Below are 21,842 nucleotides of genomic sequence, written 5' to 3' on the forward strand. Positions count from 1 at the left end.
GTGAGAGGCCCGTGCACCGCGATGAAAAGTGGCCCCCGCTTGCCACAACTAGAGAAAGCCCTCGTACAGAAACAGAGACCCAACACAGCCATAAATAAATAAATAAATATTTTTTTTTAAAAGAGGGAATAATAACATTCATTCTGTCGTTGAGAAGGCACCATGAGATAATGAATTTTGAATGCTCTATAAACTGTAAAATAGCATATGCACATTTTAGTTTCAGTCTTAGAATCCTGTCCTCCCACGGCACAGGCCGTCCTCCCACGGCACAGGCAGTCCACCCACGGCACGGGCAATCCTCCCACGGCACGGGCAGTCCTCCCACGGCACGGGCAGTCCTCCCACGGCACAGGCAGTCCTCCCATCTTTCAAGCAAAGTAGCTAGCTCTTTCCGTCACATAGGCAAAAGCCCCTCAAAACTACGTGTTTCCCTGCTGAGCATCTGCGTTTTCCCCAAGAGTGAACGCTATTACGTGGACAAGGTAACAGAGGGTAGAAGTCAGGAGACGCAGGCACTCCGTTTTTGTCCTGCTGGTTAGTATTTTGCAATTAAGCAGATTCCATTTTCCATTGGGGTAAAAGCCAACTCAGTGACGCTCTATGTACCTGGTCACCTGGGTCCCTTCGCCTCCAGCCATTCAGAACCAGCAGACTTAAGGGAGGAGACAAAGCCTGAACCCTCTAGGGGCTGCCTTCCTGGAAGGGGGCTTGCAAGGTGGCTCAGGCAGCCCCTTCCGGCTGGAGAATCCCACTCAGAGAGGTGGAGAGAGAGCTCGCCCTTAGGCTGGGACAGGGATCCTAACCTGCCATGCAGAACCAGGGCTAGTGAGTGATGGTTTCCAGGGGCCGGGAGGAGAAGAGAATGGGGGTAACTGCTTAGGGGTTTCCTTTAAGGGTGATGAACATATTCTGAAACTATATCAAGGTGGTAGTTGTGCAACACAGTGAATGTACTAAATACCACTGAGCTGTTCACTTTAAAATGGTTAACTATATATTGTACATCAACTGTATCTCAATAAAAAAAATAAAATAAAAAATTAAAACAGTTAACTATAGGTTATGAGAATTTTACCTGGATTTAAAAAAAAAAAAAGGATGGAAGGAAAATTTGGCCAGGGGATGGGGGAAGCTAGTGAGCAGGACCTTTAGTATATTTTTGGTATTTCAACACAGCCACAATAGAGCTGCACAAATGAACCAAAATGTCAGAATCTGGGCAACCAGGCGCTGGAACTCCTTGCGAGCAGCCAGTTTATATAAGGGATCCTTTAACAACTGAAAGTAAAAGCAATTAGTATGAAATAATGCAGTTGGGGTATTAATATTTTTATTATTATTGTACCTTAATTTGTGTTTCTGAGAAAAGAGAGTGGCATAGTGGGAAAGTTCAGGGTCAAGATAGACCCGAATTCAAATCCTGACTTTAGTTCTCATCAGCCTCAGGACCTCGGGGAAAGGATTCAGCCTCTTGTGTTTCCCTGTCACATAAAATGGGGTGACGATGACACCGATGCCATGGGGTCATTGCGGGGCTGAGTGTGGAGCACAGGTAGAATTTCACCTGGAAGATACTTAGTATATGGCTGTTGCTGTGGCTCTTACTATATGATACACAGTGTCTTCCGGAGCACGGAAGTTCTTGGAGGAACTTTAGAAAGCACTGCCTAGACTTTAGAGCCTTGGAACTGCACAAACCAAAGCACACCTGCAAGAGGGATTTCACACGTGCCCGAGCACAGCACATGGCAGGCGGCGGTGATGTGACTGACGCAGGCGCAGCCGGCTCCGCTCGCTCTCCGCCCCTCCCGGGAATCGATGGACACGCATGGCTTGTCACTGGTCCCTTGCAAAGTGACAATCACCACTAAACGCAAGAGAGCAAAGTGAAAACACTGCCACCTCCCTGGGGTCATATAGTGATGGTGGTGGGAGGGGAAACTAGCCCTTCACACTCTCCGAAGAGCCTAAATCCTGGAGAAAAGCTGGGAGTGATTTTAGAGCCAGTGCTGTTAAACAGTTACTTACGGGGGAATTGCTGTGTAAATGGGTCAACTTTCACTGTGCAGAAAAACTCAATTACGTGGAGGTGCGATCTTGTATCAGTGACATGTTCCATGGGAAATCAAATGGCCCTACGTGGGAAGGCACAGAAATGTCTCCCCTACGATCACACTGAAATAAAACCACTTTCTAAATGAGTCATTTCTCGGAGCATAAAACGTCTCTCTACCCTGGTCCACAAGTATAGGTGTGAGCATGCACACACACGTGCATACACACCCGGGGCAAGAGGGTGTTTATATGAGTTTTTTTTTTAATTATGAAAGTAATACATGGGACTTCCCTGGTGGCACAGTGGTTAAGAATCCGCCTGCCAATGCAGGGGACACAGGTTCGATCCCTCGTCCTGGAAGCTCCCACATGCCGCAGAGCAACTAAGCCCGCGTGCCACAACTACTGAAGCCCGTGCACCTAGAGCCCGTGCTCCGCAACGAGAAGTCACCGCCGCAATGAGAAGGCCGTGCACCGCAACAAAGCGTAGCCCCCGCTCACTGCAACTAGAGAAAGCCTGTGTGCAGCAACGAAGACCCAACGCAGCCAAAAATAAACAAAATTTAAAAATTAAAAAAAAAGAGGTAATACATATTCACTATAGAAAAATCGAGAGAGGGCTTCCCTGGTGACGCAGTGGTTGAGAGTCCACCTGCTGATGCAGGGGACACGGGTTCATGCCCCAGTCCGGGAGAATCCCACATGCCGCGGAGCGGCTGGGCCCGTGAGCCATGGCCGCTGAGCCTGCGCGTCTGGAGCCTTTGCTCTGCAACGGGAGAGGCCACAACAGTGAGAGACCCGCGTACCCGCAAAAAAAAAAAAAAAAAAAAAAAAATCAAGAGAGAAAAGTATAAGAAAGCAAGAAAGCAAGCAAAACTCATCCATAATGTCCTGTCCAGAGTCAGCCATTCTTTCTTAACATTTTGATGTATTATCTCTCAGTCTTTTTTAAAATGCATTTTAAAACAGTTGCAGTCACACTGTATGCGCAATGTTGAATTCACTTCTTTATTCACTTCTGCGTGAGGTTGTTCATCCCACACAGGTTTAAACAATAAACTGGGAGGCCACTGCTGGCCTGAAACGCACACAGGAGAGAAGGGAAGGAACGTGTCAGAGAGCAAAGCACTGTTTCCCCTTCAGTGCCATTTCCTCCAGGACAGACACAATGTCTTGCTCAGCACTTAGAATGGTACCCAAAACATCACGAATGCTAAATAAAGGTGCGCTGAATAAAGAATGGATGGGCGAATGGGGGAGAGATACTGATACCTTACCTGACAGGTCCAGCCACTGACACCTGCCCACCTGAACAGTAGGGAATGGTGGGGACTGTAGTGACGGGGAGCACATCCTCCATCCTTAGATATTCACGTTCCAATCTTTACAACACCTTGTGCTCATCAAAAACCAGGCGTCTGTCTGCGGTGGGCAACCTCTCAGAGCAGTGTTCGCAAAGCAGGGTCCTTGGAGAATAGTACCAGCATCACCTGGGAACTGATAAGGAAAAAAGTCTCCACCCCATCCCAGCTACCCACTCAGAAACCTGGGGGTGGGGTCCAGCATCCTGGGGTTTAACAAGCCCTCCAGGTGATTCCAGATTAGCTCATATTTGAGAGCCACGGGCTGAGAGCAGTGGTTCTCAGCCCTGGTGCATATTAGAATCACCTGGGGAACCTGTTTACCCTCCAATACCTGAGCCCAGCCCAAGATTCCAATTTAATTGATCTTGGGTGTGCTCAGACTTCAGAATGTTCTCAGAGTTCTTCAGGTGCTTTTAATGTGCAGCCAGGGCTGAGGAGCCTGATCTGGATGGCAGACAGGCCATTTTATTCCTCTTGGATTCTTGTGCCTTCCAGCCACTGTGTTTTCATCATTATTGTGAACACGGTACTGTTATCAAACACACTGACTTTATTTTCTTAAGAAATATTTCATGCATACAAAGCGGTGTAGAGATTAACATAACAAACAATGATGTACCCCCCATTAGCTCTGTCACATCTTATCATCTGGCCATTGTTATGGGCTGACTGTGTCGCCCCCCAAATTCCTGTGTTGAAGTCCTAACCCCCAGGACCTCAGAATGTGACTACAGGTCCTACAGTTAAAATGAGGCCATTAGGGTGGGCCCTAATCCACAATGCCTGGCGTCTTTATAAGAAGTGAAGATTAGGACATAGACATGTACGGAGGGAAGGCAGCCATCTACAAGCCAAGGAGAGAGACCTCAGATGGAACCAACCCTGCCAACACCTTGACCTTGGACTTCCAGCCTCTAGAACTGTGAGAAAATAAATTTCTGTTGTTTAAGCCACCCAGTCTATGGTAGTTTGTTATGTCAGCCCTGGGAAACAAATACATTCATATTTGCTCAGATTCTCTGAAAAAAAAACAAAAAACATAACAGATAGAACTGGAGCTCCCTCTATTCCCTCCCCTGTTCCTCTTCTCTCCTTCCTGCTCCAGGGGTAACTCTTATGTCCTAACTTTAGTCTTTACCTTTCTTACCAGGAGCCAGAACCATATTATGAATGAGGATTCTAGAGCCAGAACAACTGGGTGGGGAATATTGGTTCTGTCGCCTTCTAGCTGTGTGACTTTGACCCATTAATCACCCTCTCTGGGGCCAGATGGTCCTCACCTGCAAACTGCAGATATGAATAGTATCACCCCTGCATGTTGTTTGGATGGTTAAATGAACTATTGTTTACAAAACACCTAGGACAGAGTTTGGCACTTAAGAGTGACATACACATGCTTGTTAAATACATCTACACTTTTACTCCGTAAACATATGTATGCACCTATAAAATATGCATGAAATATTGTTTACACGTTTTCAAACTTACATAAAAGGTCTCCTAGTACATATCCCTCTGTAACTTGGGTTTTCTGTTTGAGTTCCAGTGACACTTTTTGTGATGGCTCCATGTGGATAAAGGCTCTCTTTTCATCCCATTAAGGGCTGTAGTCTCAGTGTGTCTATACTGGTCTGCCTACTCTCACTGCCTCACCTGGAGAGCGGCCTCCCTCGTGCTGGCCTCTTTTCACCCACGCACGGGACATTCCCCGCTTCCCCAGGGATGTCCCCTGGGTTCCCCCCTTCAGCTCTCCCTGAGGCCCTGGCTGCCTCTGGGCCAGCCCTCATGCTTTCCTGCTCTGGTTTCATTTTCCATGGGCCTGCGTTTTAGAAGCTCAGCACTCCTTACATTTCAAAGAATTTCCATAGCCATGGTCTCCTGGGATGTCCCTTAACAGCCCTGTGATGAAGATAAGGCAGTACTCTTCCCTTCCGTTTGCACACAAGGAAACTGAGTCACAGAAACGTTGAGTGACTTGCGGAAGGTCACACAGCGAGTTAGAGACATAGTTAGGTCTCAGCCCAGCTCTCCAGACTCCCAGTCCCGTGTTCTTTAACAATTTTTGGTTATGAAAATAATTGTACTTAATGCTTATAATTTGGAGTTTTATTAGTGTTCTCATTTTGCAGATGAGAAAACTAAGTTTTCCAAAAGCATGGTCCCAGAGCCACCTGCATCAGGATCCCTTGGGGTATTTGTTAAAAATACAGATTCCCAGGCTTTGCCCCCTCCCACATAGTCTTGCTCAGTAGGTCTGGGTGGGCCCAGGAACCTGCATTTTCATGGCCGTTGCCAAGTGGTTCTCAGGCACACTCAAGTTTGAGGAACACAGGGGTCTAGAATAAGCCTTGCCCTTTCTTTCACCCAACGCTCACTGTGGCAGGCAGCTTCCGAGGACCTGGGCAGGGTCACCAGCAGCTGCCAGCTCTGAAGTGGGCACATCAACTGTGAAGGCCAGAGTAGTGGAGGCCAAAGGCTGGTGAAGCTGAGCAAGATGCCCAGACCCAGCGTTGGGGCAGAGGGGGCGCCTGCAACACTCCTACCGACATGGGCACCCAGCCCGGAGCCCGCCACAGAGACAGGCCCTGGGGGCAGGAGAGCTGGGCACCTGGAGCTGCTCCAGACAGAAACCCCCATCACGATCGTTAGCGGTATGCTGCTGGGAGCCCAGTGGCTCCAGTCCATTGGCTGTGCCTTGGCTGGGTGTCCATAGGAAATACTCACGGAGTGTTTACTACATGCCATGCACCCAACTAAGTGCTTGACATACGTGATCTCACTTAGCGGTGGGCACTACTGTCATCTCCATTTTTCAGATGAAGAATCTGAGGCCCAGGAATCTAAATGACTCACGCAAGGCCACACAGTAAACAAACGGATGCCTGCATCCATTCTCTTAACCACAATTCAATACGCCTTCAAGCCATTATTTTTTATGTTTCTGTGTAGTGGCAGAGTGCCTGGAGCTGTCAGGGCTAAATAAGTGAGCTGAATGAATGAATATGAATGAATGAAACGAATGTGACAGTCCCCTGGTGTCAACTGACTCTGGCATAACCCCTCAAGCTGTACTTAAAGAAAAAGGCAGGAATTCTCAAAATAAGCTTATATAGTCATTTATTTCTTTCTTCTTGAAGTTGACTGGGCTGGAAGGAATGCACGCATGTGCACACACACACAGTTGAGGGTTCTAGTTGGATGCATTCTGGCCATTGAGAATCTGACTTGATTTGCTTGAACAGTGAAAGGTTTTAGAGACAGGATCTGGCACTCACTCCTGAAATTCTCTAAGCCTCAGCTTACCCATCAGGAAAATGGGGATGATCACAGTCCAGCCCACAGGGCCACGGTGAGGAGTCAATGAGATTAACACAGCTCAGGTGCTTAGTGCTGCACAGGGCACACGAGGAGCTGACTGAGGATGTTAGTGGTTGTTGCTTTTTCATTATCGCTATTTGGAGGCAGAAGAGTGCTGGTAAGAATCACATTCATGAAAAGGAAAAGCCCCTGAAGCGTTCTAAGAAAGATGATCTGTAGCAATAGTTGTGGTTACATATACAAATGAAGACGGGGAGGTGGCAAACGGCACAGATAATCCTCGAAAGGTGAATGCCACATGCATTCGTTCCATTTACGTTTGTCTTTGACACACATTTTTTCAATATATTGTCATTGCTTTTCATGCCCGTTTATAAGTTGATTAAGCCACCATCAAACGGTTCCTTGAGCACCAGCTTTGTTGGATGATAGGAGGGTGGCTGTAAAATTGGCTAATAAACAGACCTTGCAATACATGGGGCTTGTGAGTTTACAGAGGGATTTTACACCCACTCTCTTAACCCTCAAATCCTGTCCCTCAAGGTGAGCAGGTACTGCTACTGTCATCTGACAGAAAAGGAAATGGCAGCCTGAGAGTCAAAGTGATGTGCCCAATGCCATCTCTTTATACCAGAAGCTGGACTTGAACCTGGTGTCCGGACCCCATGCCCGTGCTCAGCTCCATTATACAAGAACCCACTCTAGAATTCAGATGAACCCGTGGATACCTAGGAAACTAGCCACTCGGTAAGCCCATTAATATGAATCGTACGGATCACCCACAGGAAGAGGTTTTACCCATAAAAACAGGTTGGGAGGACTTCTAGCTGAGGTAGGGTAACAAGGACCGGAATTATTCTCCATCCTTAACTGAAAAAAAAAAGGAAAAAATACTGTTTCAGACACAGGACAATAGGCAGTAAGGACAGTGATTCCTGAGAAAAGATAAAGACGGTTGTGCCTCCAGCCTCTGTGCCCCACTTGGGAATCCTTTTTAGCCTTCAAAGCCCAGCCCCACTGTCACCAGCTCCACGAGTGTGCCCTGATTGTCCCTGCTGGAAGTACACTCTGTTGTGCCCTGAAATCCTATGGCGATGTGTTTCTGCCTCGTGCTAGGGCTGCCTAAGGACCTGATAGTCAGGAAGCTCCGACCTTCCATCATCTGCACCCCAACTCCAAACACAATGGTCTTCACAGGATGGTGTTCAAGAAACTTTTCTGGAAAGAAGAACAAATGATTTTTCCTGTGCCATTTATCCTTAAAAGGAAAAAAAAAAGCGTTTAAAAGAGTGAATTTATAATAGCCAAGACATGGAAGCAACCTAAATGTCCATCAACGGATGAATGGATAAAGAAGATGTGGTACGCATATACAATGGAATATTACTCAGCCATAAAAAAAGAATGAAATTATGCCATTTGCAGCAACATGGATGGATCTAGAGATTATCATACTGAGTGAAGTCATACAGAGAAAGACAAATACCATATGATATCACATATGTGGAATCTAAAACATGGTACAAATGAACTTATTTACAAAACAGAAAGAGTCTCATAGACCTAGAAAACAAACTTATGGCTACCGAAGGGGAAAAAGGGGAGAGGGATAAATTAGGAGTTTGGGATTAACAGATATACACTAATATATATAAAACAGATAAACAACAAGGTCCTACTATATAGCACAGGGAATTATATTCAGTATCTTGTAATAACCTATAATGGAAAAGAACCTGAAAAAGAACATATATATGTGTGTGTGTGTGTGTGTGTGTGTGTGTGTGTGTGTGTATAACTGACTGAATCACTTTGCTTTACACCTGAAACTAGCACAACATTGTAAATCAACTATGTCAATTTAAAAAATGAATTAAAAAATAAAAGACGCAAGAGGGAAGGGATGTGGGAACAGATGTATATGTATGACTGATTCACTGTTATAAAGCAGAAACTAATAAAAATAAATAAATAAAAAATAAAAGAGTACAGATATAATCATCATAGTCTCCCTTGATATATATATATATTTTTTTGTGGTACGCGGGCCTCTCACTGTTGTGGCCTCTCCCATTGCGGAGCACAGGCTCCGGACGCGCAGGCTCAGCGGCCATGGCTCACGGGCCCAGCCGCTCCGCGGCATGTGGGATCTTCCCGGACCGGGGCACGAACCCGTGTCCCCTGCATTGGCAGGTGGACTCTCAACCACTGCGCCACCAGGGAAGCCCCTCCCTTGATATTTTTGTTTTACAGTTTAAAAAAGTGAATCTTTGGATACGCCACCTGATGGGTACCAGGAAGAACTGTTTTGTTTGTTTGTTTTTTTCTGCAATGGTTGTTGCTAACTGTGGCAAGAACAGGGACAGAACAGACATTATCATCAGAGAAATACAGCTCCGAAAAGTCCCATTCTTGGCACACTGAAGGTATTTCGGAGGGACGAGAAAGAGTAAAATGATTCTTTCCAAAATTAACAGTTGGGAAAATGACACTGTTTTAACCTGAATTCCCTCTTCTTTCAGTGAAATAGAATCGTAAACCTAAAACCTCTTTTTTTTTTTGGATTAACAAAAGTTCATTGTAAACCTTGTTGTGGGAAAAGGAGAAGGTTCTAAATTACCCTGGGATTACCAAGCGACACTCGTCACTATCAGGTTATCTTGTTTCATATTCTCCAGGACACTTATTATCAGGTGGTATTTATTCCACTTATTTATTTTCTGTTTCCTCCCACTGACTGGAAGCTTCAGGAAAATGCGGATCTTGTCTATCCTTTTCCCTGTGGTCTCCTGAGCACAGAGCAGGGCCCAGCACCCAGCCGGTGCTCTGTAAGTATTTCCTGGAAGAACTCAGAACACAGAAGACGCTCCCCAGCCCCGGGGCTGCTGGCATTTGCACGCGAGGTTGGACAGCTGTGCTTTATGGGAGAATCCTGTGTACTTTCTCACCAACTGCTGGCTGAAAAGGCCAGAGCGGGAGGGACCACAAGAGGCAGAAACGAATAAACAGACCCAAGATGAGGTTGAGCATGGTGTGGACAAGGGCAGGGAGGACGCCATCCTGACTACAGCTCAGGCCCAGGAAAGAAAAGCAACTTGGTTTTTCATTTCTTTAAAGTTATGAAAGAGTTTCCGCTCCAAGATAGAAAGAGCTCCTGTCTGTTCCCAAGGCTCTTCTCTCCGGGAAGCCCTTCCCTCGCCCCCAGGTCCCAACCGTGAACATCACAACCTTCCCTCCAGGTCCACCTTCTCTGCGTACTCTGTCGGGTCTTGACATGTTGCCATGTTTGCATCAGGTCTTCCCCTTCCTTCTTTGCTTCTTTCCTGTTCTTTGGGAGGGGTGATGGGGGAGCGGAAGCCCTATGCCAGCATCCGTGCCTGTGGCTCCGCCGCTGGCCCCTCCCAGAGACAACCACTACCCTGTTTGGGGTTAATCATCCCCATATACCCATAAGCAACACGGAGAAGTGTGTAGATTTGTTTTTAACTTCATATAAATGGTTTCATTTCATATGAACACTTGCGGCAACTTTCGTTTCTACTCCAGGCTGTTTATTCATGTTGCTACATGTAGCCCATGTCTACTCATTCCGTGATTCACAGCACTCGTTATTACCACGTGAAAAAGTGTGGAGTCTTTGTGTCTCTCCCACGTTCTCTTCCCTACCTTTCCCCAGTTGAGTGGGAGCCCCCTGAGAGCCGGGATCATTTTTTAGGTATACGAAGTGTACCTAGTTACATACCTGAAAAATTTGGCTAATTCATTCCAAGAATTAATCAACATTGGGTAGTATTCTGCTGGATAAACTTAACACGGTTGCCTTGTTCATTTTCCTGGGGATGACATCTGCATTATTCCAATATTTTGCTCTTTTAAACAGTGCTCTTGCACGGATCTTCTTTTCCACGTCCCCTTGTGCACATGTGGGAAAGAATCTCTTTGTTCCTGGGGTGGAATAGCTGACTGGTAGGCAGATACGCGTAACTTCGAATTTATTAAATATTATGACCCACTTTCCAAAGAGGTTATGCTACGATCTGTCCCCCCCCCAGCTTACTATATATAATAATAGATTAAAAAATATATATATCACAATATAAGAAAGTCTCAAGTATAGTTCTGACCTCAGAACTATGGTACTCAAATCCTTCCAGAATTTTTCCATGTATAAACCATGCATGTAATGGAGATCTTTCTCTTTTGACATGTGGAGACTTTCCAATTTCTTCTTTTTGACAGCCATTAGCATTCCATTGTCAGGAAGCACTTTGCCTTTGTAAATCAGTCCCTTGTTGGTGGTTGTTAGATTGTACCCTGAAACACCATACATTAAGTATGTTTGCATGTTTTTTGTGGCTACATATTATTTTATTGGGTGGATGTACCAGAATTAACCAGCTATGTGAATTTTTAAAATAAAAGCATAGCAGAAGTCTTTTATTTTTCTTAGGAAAAATTCTCAAGAGTTGGAATTTTGGCCAGTGTATTAATATTTTTGGGGGCCTCTTATGTATTGCCAAAAGGATTGTTATAATTTAGACTGCCCCCATCTTGGAAGCTGCTTTATTGAAGTACCGAGGACATATGTTTTGCTGACTTGACTCTGAGTGTCCACACAGGCGTGTTTGGTGTTGATTATCCTGGGTCCCTGGGGTCTGGCACATAGTAGGTGCACGGGAGATGCTTGCTGAAAGACAGGGGGCTCTCGGAGGAGGATGGAGTGTGAGTCCAGGAAGATGGGCCCTGCTGCTGCTTCTGCCACTCTGTTGAAAACAGGGTGGAGCTCACGGATCATCAGCATGGAGTCACAGAGGTTTGAGGAAGCAAAAGCCACCTGGGTGTCACCTAACCCAGACTCTCTACTCTCCAGCGCTGTGACTTCGGGAGACTTGTTTGAGCTCTTTGTGATAGACAGAATAAAGCAGCCCGCCCCCACTGCCCCGGCCATGTCCTTACCCCTGGGACTTGTGAATATATTACCTTCCATGGCAAAAGGGACTTTACGGGTGTGATTAAGTTAAGGATTTTGAGATGGGGAGACTCTCCTGGATTGTCTGAGTTGGTCCGATATCACAATTCATTCTAAAGGGCGGTGAGAGGGTCAAAATCAGACACAGGAGATGTGATGGCATAACCGTAGGCCAGCCTATGCAATCCCTATCTTCCCGGTGATGAAACTAAAGCGTAGAGGGGAAAGGGCTTGCCCGAGCTTTCCCTGTTGGCTGGAGCCAGGCAAGGACAGGACCCAGGCTCCCCCTCCTCAGTTCAGCAGCCCTGGGGGTGGTGACCCCGGTGGGCGGGTTCCAGTCCTTCTCCAGCCCCTGCTGCCCTACAGAGCTGCCCCTCCGCACTCCTTCTCCCCTCCTAATTGGATGCAGGCACAAGCAGGGTGGGTTTTTTTTTTGGCTGCGTTGGGTCTTTGTTGCTGCACACAGGCTTCCTCTAGCTGCAGCGAGCGGGGGCTACTCTTTGTCGCGGTGCGCGGGCTTCTCATTACAGTGGCTTCTCTTGTTGCGGAGCACAGGCTCTAGGTGTGTGGGCTTCAGTAGTTGTGGCTCGTGGGCTCTAGAGCGCAGGCTCAGTAGTTGTGGCGCACGGGCTTAGATGCTCTCTGGCATGTGGGATCTTCCCGGACCAGGGCTCGAACCCATGTCCCCTACATTGGCAGGTGGATTATCAACCACTGTGCCACCAGGGAAGCCCCACAAGCAGGGTTTTATTTGTGATAGTCCAACTGGACTCCATTTTGAGAGCAGACAGACTAGTTGTGTTTGAATACCCTCTACCAGGCCAGAGGAAAGACACCACTTCCTGTAATTCTGACGTCTTTCTTCTCTCAGGATAACTTTGGTGGATTGGGGTCGGGGTTTTAGTGGCCCCCTTACTTAAAGTTGTTGTTTGAGGACCCCCTATGGGCTCTCGGCTGCAGGGAGCGTGAAAGGCAGGCAGAGACGGTACCTATTAGTAGCTTTATGTCTGGTCGGTGGCCTGAGCCCTAGAATAGGCTGGAGGAGACCATGGGTGCTTGTGACGGAGCAGGGTCCTGGCCAGGGTTGGAAGGGGCTGAGGACGGTGAGACAGGATGAAGCTGGAGAGGCCAGGCCAGCATCCACACAAAGCGCTTCTTTTGGCTTCAAGATCCACACGTTGTTTTGGTTTCAAAAAAAAAAAATGTTGAACCATGTGAATGTTATTTTTCAAAGGACAGTCCGTGACCACCCACATCAGAGCGCCCAGGCGTTATCTGCTACACGCACAAAACCCGGGGTCCCACCTGCTCTGCCTGACCCGCTGACTCAGAATCAGGGAGGTCAGGGTGCGGGGTTTGCATTTTTAACACTCAAGTCTGAGACCCACAGCTTAAGTAGAGGGAAAGACAGACGGACGCAGAGACAGATGGAGCATAATGGGCGGGTTTGCCTTGGGGAGGGGAGCTGCGGGTTCCTGCTCTGGGCTTGGCTCCCCGAGGACCCCCTGACCCCACGGGCACCCCAGGCGCAGGGCGCGGGGAGCTGGGTGTGTCGGAGCCGCAAGAATCCTGCCTGGCAGGGAGGGTTCTCTAAGCAGAGGTGATGCATTACCGTGAAATCAGCACTTCCCAGCCTGACTCATGGAAGGGAGTGACTTTACCGTTAAGAGCCAGAGGGGCAGAGATGAGGCACTTCTAGAGTTTCATTTCTGTTTTGAAACTCACAGCTCGACCTTGGGTGGTGTGTCCGTGACCCCTGAGTACACCTGTCTGTTAAAGGAAGTCCGGCTTTGGAACCACCAGATCTGCTCCCCCCGGGGATCTGAGACCCTGCCCCTTGTCCTCAGCCCCTCTACAGGCCGACGTCACGGGCTGCGGGCATCGTCAGAGCAGCCAGGCCCCGGGCTCCAGGGGCACAAATGCCCAGCTGGGCTCTGCTGCAGGGGCTGGGGTGGTGGCTACCGCGGGGGAGACTGAGAAACCCCTGATGGGGTCAGAAGGCTACTTCCTCTTGAAAGGAGAGCGAAACCACCTTTCTTTTGGTTTCAATTATTGGTAAAGTTCTTACTGGCCCAGGAAGCTGAGAAACATTTGTTGGTCTCCGATTTAATAATAATAAAAGCAAAAGTAGTGGTGTTTAGCCCTTTCGCCCTCCCCACTGCACTAAGAGGTAGCAGGTTCAGGCATCTAAAGGCAGCTTTGAGCAATCAGGAAGGCTCAGGGGATGGAGGGTGGAGGCAGCCGGGCGGGGCTCTTGGGCATAAACAGCAGGGTGGGCGAGGGGGTTACCCCCGACAGAGCCCTAACAGACGCCAGACCAGATGTAGGTCTTACATTATAGTAAAAAAATTTATCAAAGTAAAATGTGCACAGAGTTAACCATTATACAGGAGGGCCTACTCCAAAGTGTTCCAAGTTGTTCTCTGTCCATCTCCATTTGTGAGGGCAGCGGTAGTACCCACATTTCATGGACAAGAAAATTTAGGGGACTTTCCTGGTGGCACAGTGGTTACGAATCCGCCTGCCAATGCAGGGGACACGGGTTCGAGCCCTGGTCCAGGAAGATCCCACATGCCGCAGAGCAACTAAGCCCGTGCGCCACAACTACTGAGCCTGCGCTCTAGAGCCCGTGAGCCACAACTACTGAGCCCATGTGCCAAAACTACTGAAGCCCGCGCGCCTAGAGCCCGTGCTCCACAACAAGAGAAGCCACCGTACTGAGAAGCCCACGCACCACAAGGAAGAGTAGCCCCCGCTCGCTGCAGCTAGAGAAAGCCTGCACGCAGCAACGAAGACCCAACGCAGCCAAAAATAAATAAATAAATTTAATAAAAAAGGAAAATTTAGGGTTCAGAGGGGCCAGCTAACTTGCCCACATACACTCAGCTATGGGGCGGGGGGCATGCAGCATTAAACCCAGGGCCAGAGAATCCACTGCCCACATCTATGCTTCCAGAGGCCCCAGAGACGCTTAGTTTAGCCTGAACAATGGTATTACTGGAGAAAAACCCAAGGCCATCTCACATATTTAGGTGATTTGCCTGGCTTTTGAAGGCTTTGGAGTTTGTGATTCCTGAACGTTCCATCTTCTTGAGGACAATATCCAGGTTCAAAAGAGTAGAAGGGAAAGATAACACACAGAATGAGAGAAAATTTTTGCAAATCTCACATCTGATAAGAGACTTTATCTAGAATATATCAAGAATTCCTACAACTCAATAACAAAAAGACACATGATCCACTCTTAAAATAGGCAAAGGTTCTAAATGGCCACTTCCCCAAAGAAGATGTACACATGGCCAGTCAGCGCATGAAAATATGCTCAACATCATGTCATCAAGGAAACGCAAATCAAAACCACAATGAGATACCACTCCACACCCACTTGGCTGGCCGTAATAAAAAAGACAGATCATAACAAGTGTTGTCAAGGATGTGGAGAAATTGGAGCCCTTGTACACTGCTGGTGGGAATGCAAAATGGTGCAGCTGCTTTGGAAAATAGTCTGGCAGTTCCTCAGGCGGTTACACAGAGTTACCCTCTGACCCAGCAATTCAGCTTCTAGGTATACGCACAAGAGAAACGAAAACATCCGTCCCCGCAAAGACTTACACACGAACGTTCATAGCAGCATTATTCATAATAGTCAAAATAGTGGGAACAACCCAACTGCTCAGCAGTGGATAAACAAAATGAAGGATATCCATACAGTGGAACATTACTTGGCAATAAAAAGAAATACTGATACATGCTGCAACATGGACAAACCTTGAAAACGTCATGCTGAGTAGAAGAAGCCAGTCATAGAGGACCATCTAGGATTCCATTTATATGAAATTTCCAAGAGAGACAAATCTCTATAGAGACAGGAAGTAAATTAGTGGTTGTCAGGGGTTGGAGGAAAATGGGAGTGATTGCTAACGGGTATAAGGTTTCATTCGGGGGTGAGGAAAATGTTCTAAAATTGATTGTGATGATGGTTGTACAATTCTATGAACAAACCACTGAAATGTATACTTGATGAGTGAATTGTATGGTATATGGATTATATTGCAATAAGGCTGTTATAACATTGTTTTTTTAAAGAGTATAAGGAGGTGGGGGGGTAGGTGATGGGTGTTGCTCACATGGGGCCAAGCAGGTAGCTAGGTCAGAAGGGGCTTATCCTCATTAGCCCTCATTTCACCTCTGCGTTTTAGCAGACTTTACTTTTTAAAACACTTTTGTTAAAGTATAACCAGTGGTCTGCTGGAGCTGGCTCAGTCCCACTTGCAAGAACGGGTTGTATAACGGATCGTATACCTCTTTTCCCAACTTGGCATTCAGCGACATCATATTGGTAGCTTGGACTCAGCCATTGTAGAAATATTTACACCATGGGAATTGGCAAATGCTACAAACAAGGGCCTTAAAAAATATATTTTGAGAGCTGGTTACACATTTATCAGCATTGTACTGAGGATAACACACACAACGGACAAGTGCACATATCAGAAGCAAACAGCTCAAGGAATTTTCACAAACTGAACCAAACCTGTGTAACCAGCACCCAGAAGAAGAAAGAATAGCATCTGTACCCCAAAGTATCTCCCCCAACCTCCCTTCCAAGTTCCCCTTCGGGTAAACGTCATTGTGACTTGTAACCACATACATGACCTATTTTCGTACATTATGTAGAATCAAAGGTGAATTCTCCTGAGTGTGGCTTCTTGCCTCAATCAGTATCATTTGTGACATTCACCCCTATTGTGTGTGGTTGGTTCATTCTCATTGCTGTACACATTGTGTGAAGATGCCCCTATTTATATAACCATTCTACTGGGACGGACATTCGGGTGGTTTACAGGTTTTCACTGTTATCAACAGTCCTGCTATGGACACTCTAGCATGTTTTTTTGCCCAGCACACGCCCAATTTCTACCCGGGAGCCTTGGGTCACGGGGCATATGCATATGTCCAGCTGTTGTGGACATTCAGCCGATTTCACTTTGACCCTGCCCCTATTCTCTGCCTACCCAGACTCCCTTCCCTTCCCCTCGCCGTGTGAGCTGCTCATCACCCGCACCCCCTACTTGGACACAGACCAGACTCAGCTTCGGCTTTAGGCTGGAGAGTGGACCCCGGCCACCGGCACTGGTCTGGAAGGGAAAGCAGGACAGCCTGGGTGCCCTCGCGGCTCATCAGCTCTAGAGCTTTCTTACGGTGGCAGAGCCGTGAAAGGGGACCCAGATAGGGAAGCAGTCGACTGCTCTCCGGAGGCGGAGCGGGCCAGGGGAGTCCTGGTGTCTGGGTTTTCTAAGTGGTTCCAGCTGAGCAGGAACTAAGCTTGCGCATTCAGACAACGTATTCTTGTGCGTCTTTGTTCTGCAGCTTAATGCACCATAGAAAGAGGCCCATTGTCAGGCCTCTTGTTTACTGGGTGAGAGTCAGCAGTATGCAGTGGGCAGAGCAAACCTGGACCAGAGGCTCCCTCTGACCCCTGGTTGGGGAGGACGTTCCCGCCACCGAACATGACCCCCATTTTCAACAGCGGGCGTTCTTTTACTTATCTTGCCAGGAGGTTTCATGTGCTCATCCGCGCAAGGAATACTTGGAGGTCACCAACTGCACGTCAAACACTGAGGAGAGCTGTGCGATTTCTCACTGGTATCTGGGGAAGAGGAGGTTTACAGTTCTTGTTGGGAGACTGAGAGGGACCCGTGCCCGCTGGCGGTACACGGGGACCACCTGCGGATACTGGTTAAATGCAGATCCTGGGCCCCTCCTGAGACTCCAGGTTCAGGGCCGATGAATCTGATTTTAATGCCGAGGACCCCAGGTGATGCTGGCCCCAATCTCAAAACCTGGCCCTGCTGGATTCTCAGGCCAGCATGCAGATGACACGTGTGCCATCTCTCGTCCTCAGATCTGCTTGGACCTATAAAGTGAAAGTTTAAATCCTGTCTGAAGATGTGTGAAGCCGAACAGGGCTTCTCCCCTGGTGGTTTTGAAGAAAGTCAACGTTTTGAGGCCTTCTGAGCCTCTGACGAGGGTTTGCCGTGTGGTAAGATTTTTGCAAAACAGCTGTGTTTATCTGAGCTCTAATTCCTGTTTTCAGGAGCTTAAGGGTTTCAATGCCTGCACACGGGGCTGCAGTGCTGACGGATAGACACACTCACTCAACCACCGCTTTCTTCTCAGTCACAGGCTGCACGTACCGGGACACCGGATGCCAGCCCGACCTCTGCAGAGCAGCTGTCCAAGAACTACTCACCCGGGGCCCCTTCTGCAAAGGCCGTCACTTCTCTGGCCTGCAAACTTCGTTGCACTTCCTGGTTTACACTTCCCTGGGGCTGAGCTGCCCTGCAAGGCTGGAGTGGGCCGGCTCGGACTCAGTCAGTATAAGGTCACGGCTGGGAGCCACATGGGCCCTGACCTCTGGGTTCAAGTCCGGCCCCCGTCCCTGACAACCGACTTGACTTTTGGCAAGTTACATCTTCACCTAAGCATCAGTCTCCGAAACTGTCGGGTTAAGATGATCGTTCCACTTCATAGTGTGGCCGGGACGAGCGCGGTCGTGCTGATACGGCACTGGGCCCGGGGTCGTGGCTGCGATGCAGGTTAGCAGTTACCGTGCGGGATGGGCCCCCCGGGAAGGGGTGCACGACTGCCGGGGAGGGGTTCCTGCCTGTGCCTTCACCACTGGTCCCTGCTCCGGCTGCTGCAGGAACGCCACACACTGTCCCACCAGCCTTTGCCCGAGCTCTCTGCCTTCACCTGCTCAGGCGTGCAGGCCCCCAGGATGGGCACAGACCCCCTTCCTCCAGGAAGCCCACCGGCTTCAAATTACCCACATACTGCAGATTCGGGGAAATGAAAGATTTCCATTTGGGATGGATGAGAACACATGGGGGGCAAAGTAGCGTAGGTTGAATTGCCCCATAATTATCAACACTCCCACCCCACCCCTGCCACACATACACCCACATTCTGGGAGGAGGAAGACTTAAAAAATACGGCGGAGGGCACAGGGTTGGGGAGAGGAGCGAAAAGCAGGGCTGGGGAGGGAGAGGTCGGGGAGGCTGGTGCCGAGGCCACAAAGCCTTGGGCTCCAGCTGCTGCTGTGACTCACTGTGACCTTGGACAAGCCACTTCAGCCCTACGAGTGCATCTCCTCATCTGAAGATGGGCCGAAGGAGGAGGATTTCTGCCTCCTACAGGACCGACTCCACGTACAGGGAACAGCGGCCCATCTACTGTCCAGGGCTTGAAGGACCCTAGGGAGAGAGATCAGGGTGCCCTCCTGTTGCTAGCACCCCTGGGAGACAGGCCACGGGGGGCTCACAGCATACTGGAGGGGCTGCTTTCAATGGGGGGCCAGTGTGTTGACCTCAAAGAGAGGCTGCTCCAGGTTTAAAACAATACATAACCAATGCAGCCATTGAAGCATTCTGTAATGAGATGGAAAGCTGGCTGCCATCCAGGTAATTATGGCTTGAAACACCCGGGTAATTATGGTCACCTCTCCCAGATACACCCCGATGGAAAGTCACTGGCTTCCGTGCCGAACCCCATTTTCCCCACAGGGTGGTCTGTAGGGTTTATCTTGCCGAGGTGTGTGAACAGGCGTCAAGACCTACCAACTTTCACGGAAGGAGACAAAAGAAATGCAGAGACCAACACTTCGGAATCTTCAACGCCGCGGTCTCGGTCAGCTTTCCAAGGCTGCATTTCCCTCGCTAGAAGTTCATGATGCTTACCATCTCCCACGTGGTGGAAATTCTGAGGATGGCCTTGGAGGCAGAACTACTCACCCGGACCCCCATGGCTGCTGCGCGGTAATGGATCTTCCTGAGCCTCCTGTCAAGCTCTGTGAAGCCGGGAGGGCTTGCTGAGGGCGAGATGAGAGAACGCTGGCCCGGTGCCTGGACCTGGGTCTGCTCACGGTGCAGTGGCACCAGTGGTGACAGCAACATGACAGAAGTGCATGCACAGCGCTTGGTCTGTGCTGGGTACCATCCAAGAGCTTTTAATGCATCAACATGTCATCTTCATGACTGCAGGCTGGGTGCCTGGAGGTGGGAGTGGGAATTGGGTTGGAGGGGGAGGAAGGGGGGAAAACCAAAACATTGAGGTCCATGGTTCGTAAGCCGAGGAGAGGGAAGCACATTATTTAACCAAAGTGAGCTTTCATGTAGAAGTTGAATGACTTGTGTTACCTACACCCCCCCAAAAGCACAGCCAAGTGAAGTTTTGATTTCCTCCACCAGAAGAGTAGTGGACAACTCACAAAATGGCCTGATGTCAGATGTTTGGGATCAACTGAGAAGGTGTTTATTTAAAAGCAATTTTAAATATTAAAAAAAGTAGAAATTAACACATACAGTACTTGAAAACTGTCACATTAAATACATGTGAAATGACGAGTGTACTGATGCTTGAGTGTAACATCCAGATGGGAATTCGGAATTTAACTCGTGGCGCTATGGGATTCCTATACAACACGTTGGAAGTTCTAGGCAATAAAAAAATAAATAGCAATTGCTGTTCAACAGTAAAATAAGACACACACTATTTGCAGAACATAACTTTCCCCTCTGCGGGGGGAGAAAGAACTAATTAGCTATTTTTTCCATAGGTTCCATACCTTCAAAATACTCTGTATCATGTACAAAATTGCAGGTAGTGGCTCACTGAGTTTAAGAACAATACCAGATTCAAACTCAACCAAGGTCGCCAAAGGTACTTATACCTAGTTTTCCTATGTCCCACAGTAAGCTGGGTTAGAGAGAACTCAAATTCCTGATGGAAAACAAAAACAAAACCAGAAGGAAAAAAACAAAACAAAACCCAAAGTGTTTAAAAACAAACAAAAAGAGGCATTTGTATAAGTCACTCCAAAAGGGGAAAAAATTAGACATTGACTCCATGTAATTTTAGATATCTACCTTTTGTGTTTTTTTAAAAAGCCAGTTTATTTTGAGATCAGTTGAAAATACTGTAGGCCACAAAAATGAATGGTGCTTCAATACAACTTAAGAAGTATAAATGAATGAACTGGGACACTAAATAACTTCAGACGGTGACTTCCTGACCTGACACCCACGTGGCTTAAACACTGACGCTGTGAACACTGTCAGCCACATACACCAGCATGTCGGCTGGCTCCCGGTGTCTTGTTCTGTGTGGGGTTCACGTGTGCCATGACGCTGAGGAAGCAATTGCTTAAAACCACTTTCCAATAACAGCTGATACGTTGCAGGTTTGTCATGCAAGCTTTATTGATTAGGTGGCTATTCAAAGTTTTCATAGTAATCACTTAAGCAGAACTAAATATTCACTGAGCACTGACTCTAGACTCTATTAAAGAAGGCTTCCCCGAAGGGTTTGGTTGGGAGTTGTGCTTCTGTGAAATGAACATTTCTTGCTCATCGCCAAGATTATCTGCTTAAAAATATTAGTTTTCTGTGCTGTTGCCAACACAGCAGTTTAAGCAAACGTAACGCCAGAATGACACACGAGCCTCGGAATCAGAGAGCAGCCCCACTGACTGTGGAGTGAAATGACTGTATCCTTTCCCAAAATTCAGACTGACGTAAAAGACTGAAAAACTCACGATATTCTTAATGGTCTGATGAACACAGCTGGGATGAGAAGAAAACTGAGAGGGGGGGCAGAGACTCCTGGCAGGAAGAGCGTGTTTCACAGTGCAATTCATAGCAGCGTTCAAAAACTTGGTTATGAATTGACTTGAAGGTAACGTGTCTATTGAACAGAGCTGGAGATCGGAAAACTTATCTATGATTGGGGCTTAGTAAAGAAAATGGAAAAAGAGAAGGATGGTTTCAGCACCTGGATTCTGCAGGGGGGATAAATGATGTGCAGAACTGACTTTTGAATTCGTCATCTTCTTGAATAATCTTTTGAAAGTTTAAATTTATCAGGAACAAAACTCAGAAAAGACTTTAAAATGGACACATTGGGGGCGTTAGCACATTTGAAGGATGCTAATTCATAATGTGATATGTAGATGCATACTCTTGAGAAAGCCAAATGACTGACTGGAAGCAAATATCGTTGCAACCTTATAATTTCTCCTTTAATGGCAATCAAGTTTAAAAAATGTACAGTTCAACTTATCCATACTATTCCTT

The sequence above is a fragment of the Hyperoodon ampullatus genome (assembly GCF_949752795.1).
Source record: "Hyperoodon ampullatus genome assembly, chromosome: 17".
Lineage (NCBI taxonomy): Eukaryota > Metazoa > Chordata > Mammalia > Artiodactyla > Ziphiidae > Hyperoodon > Hyperoodon ampullatus.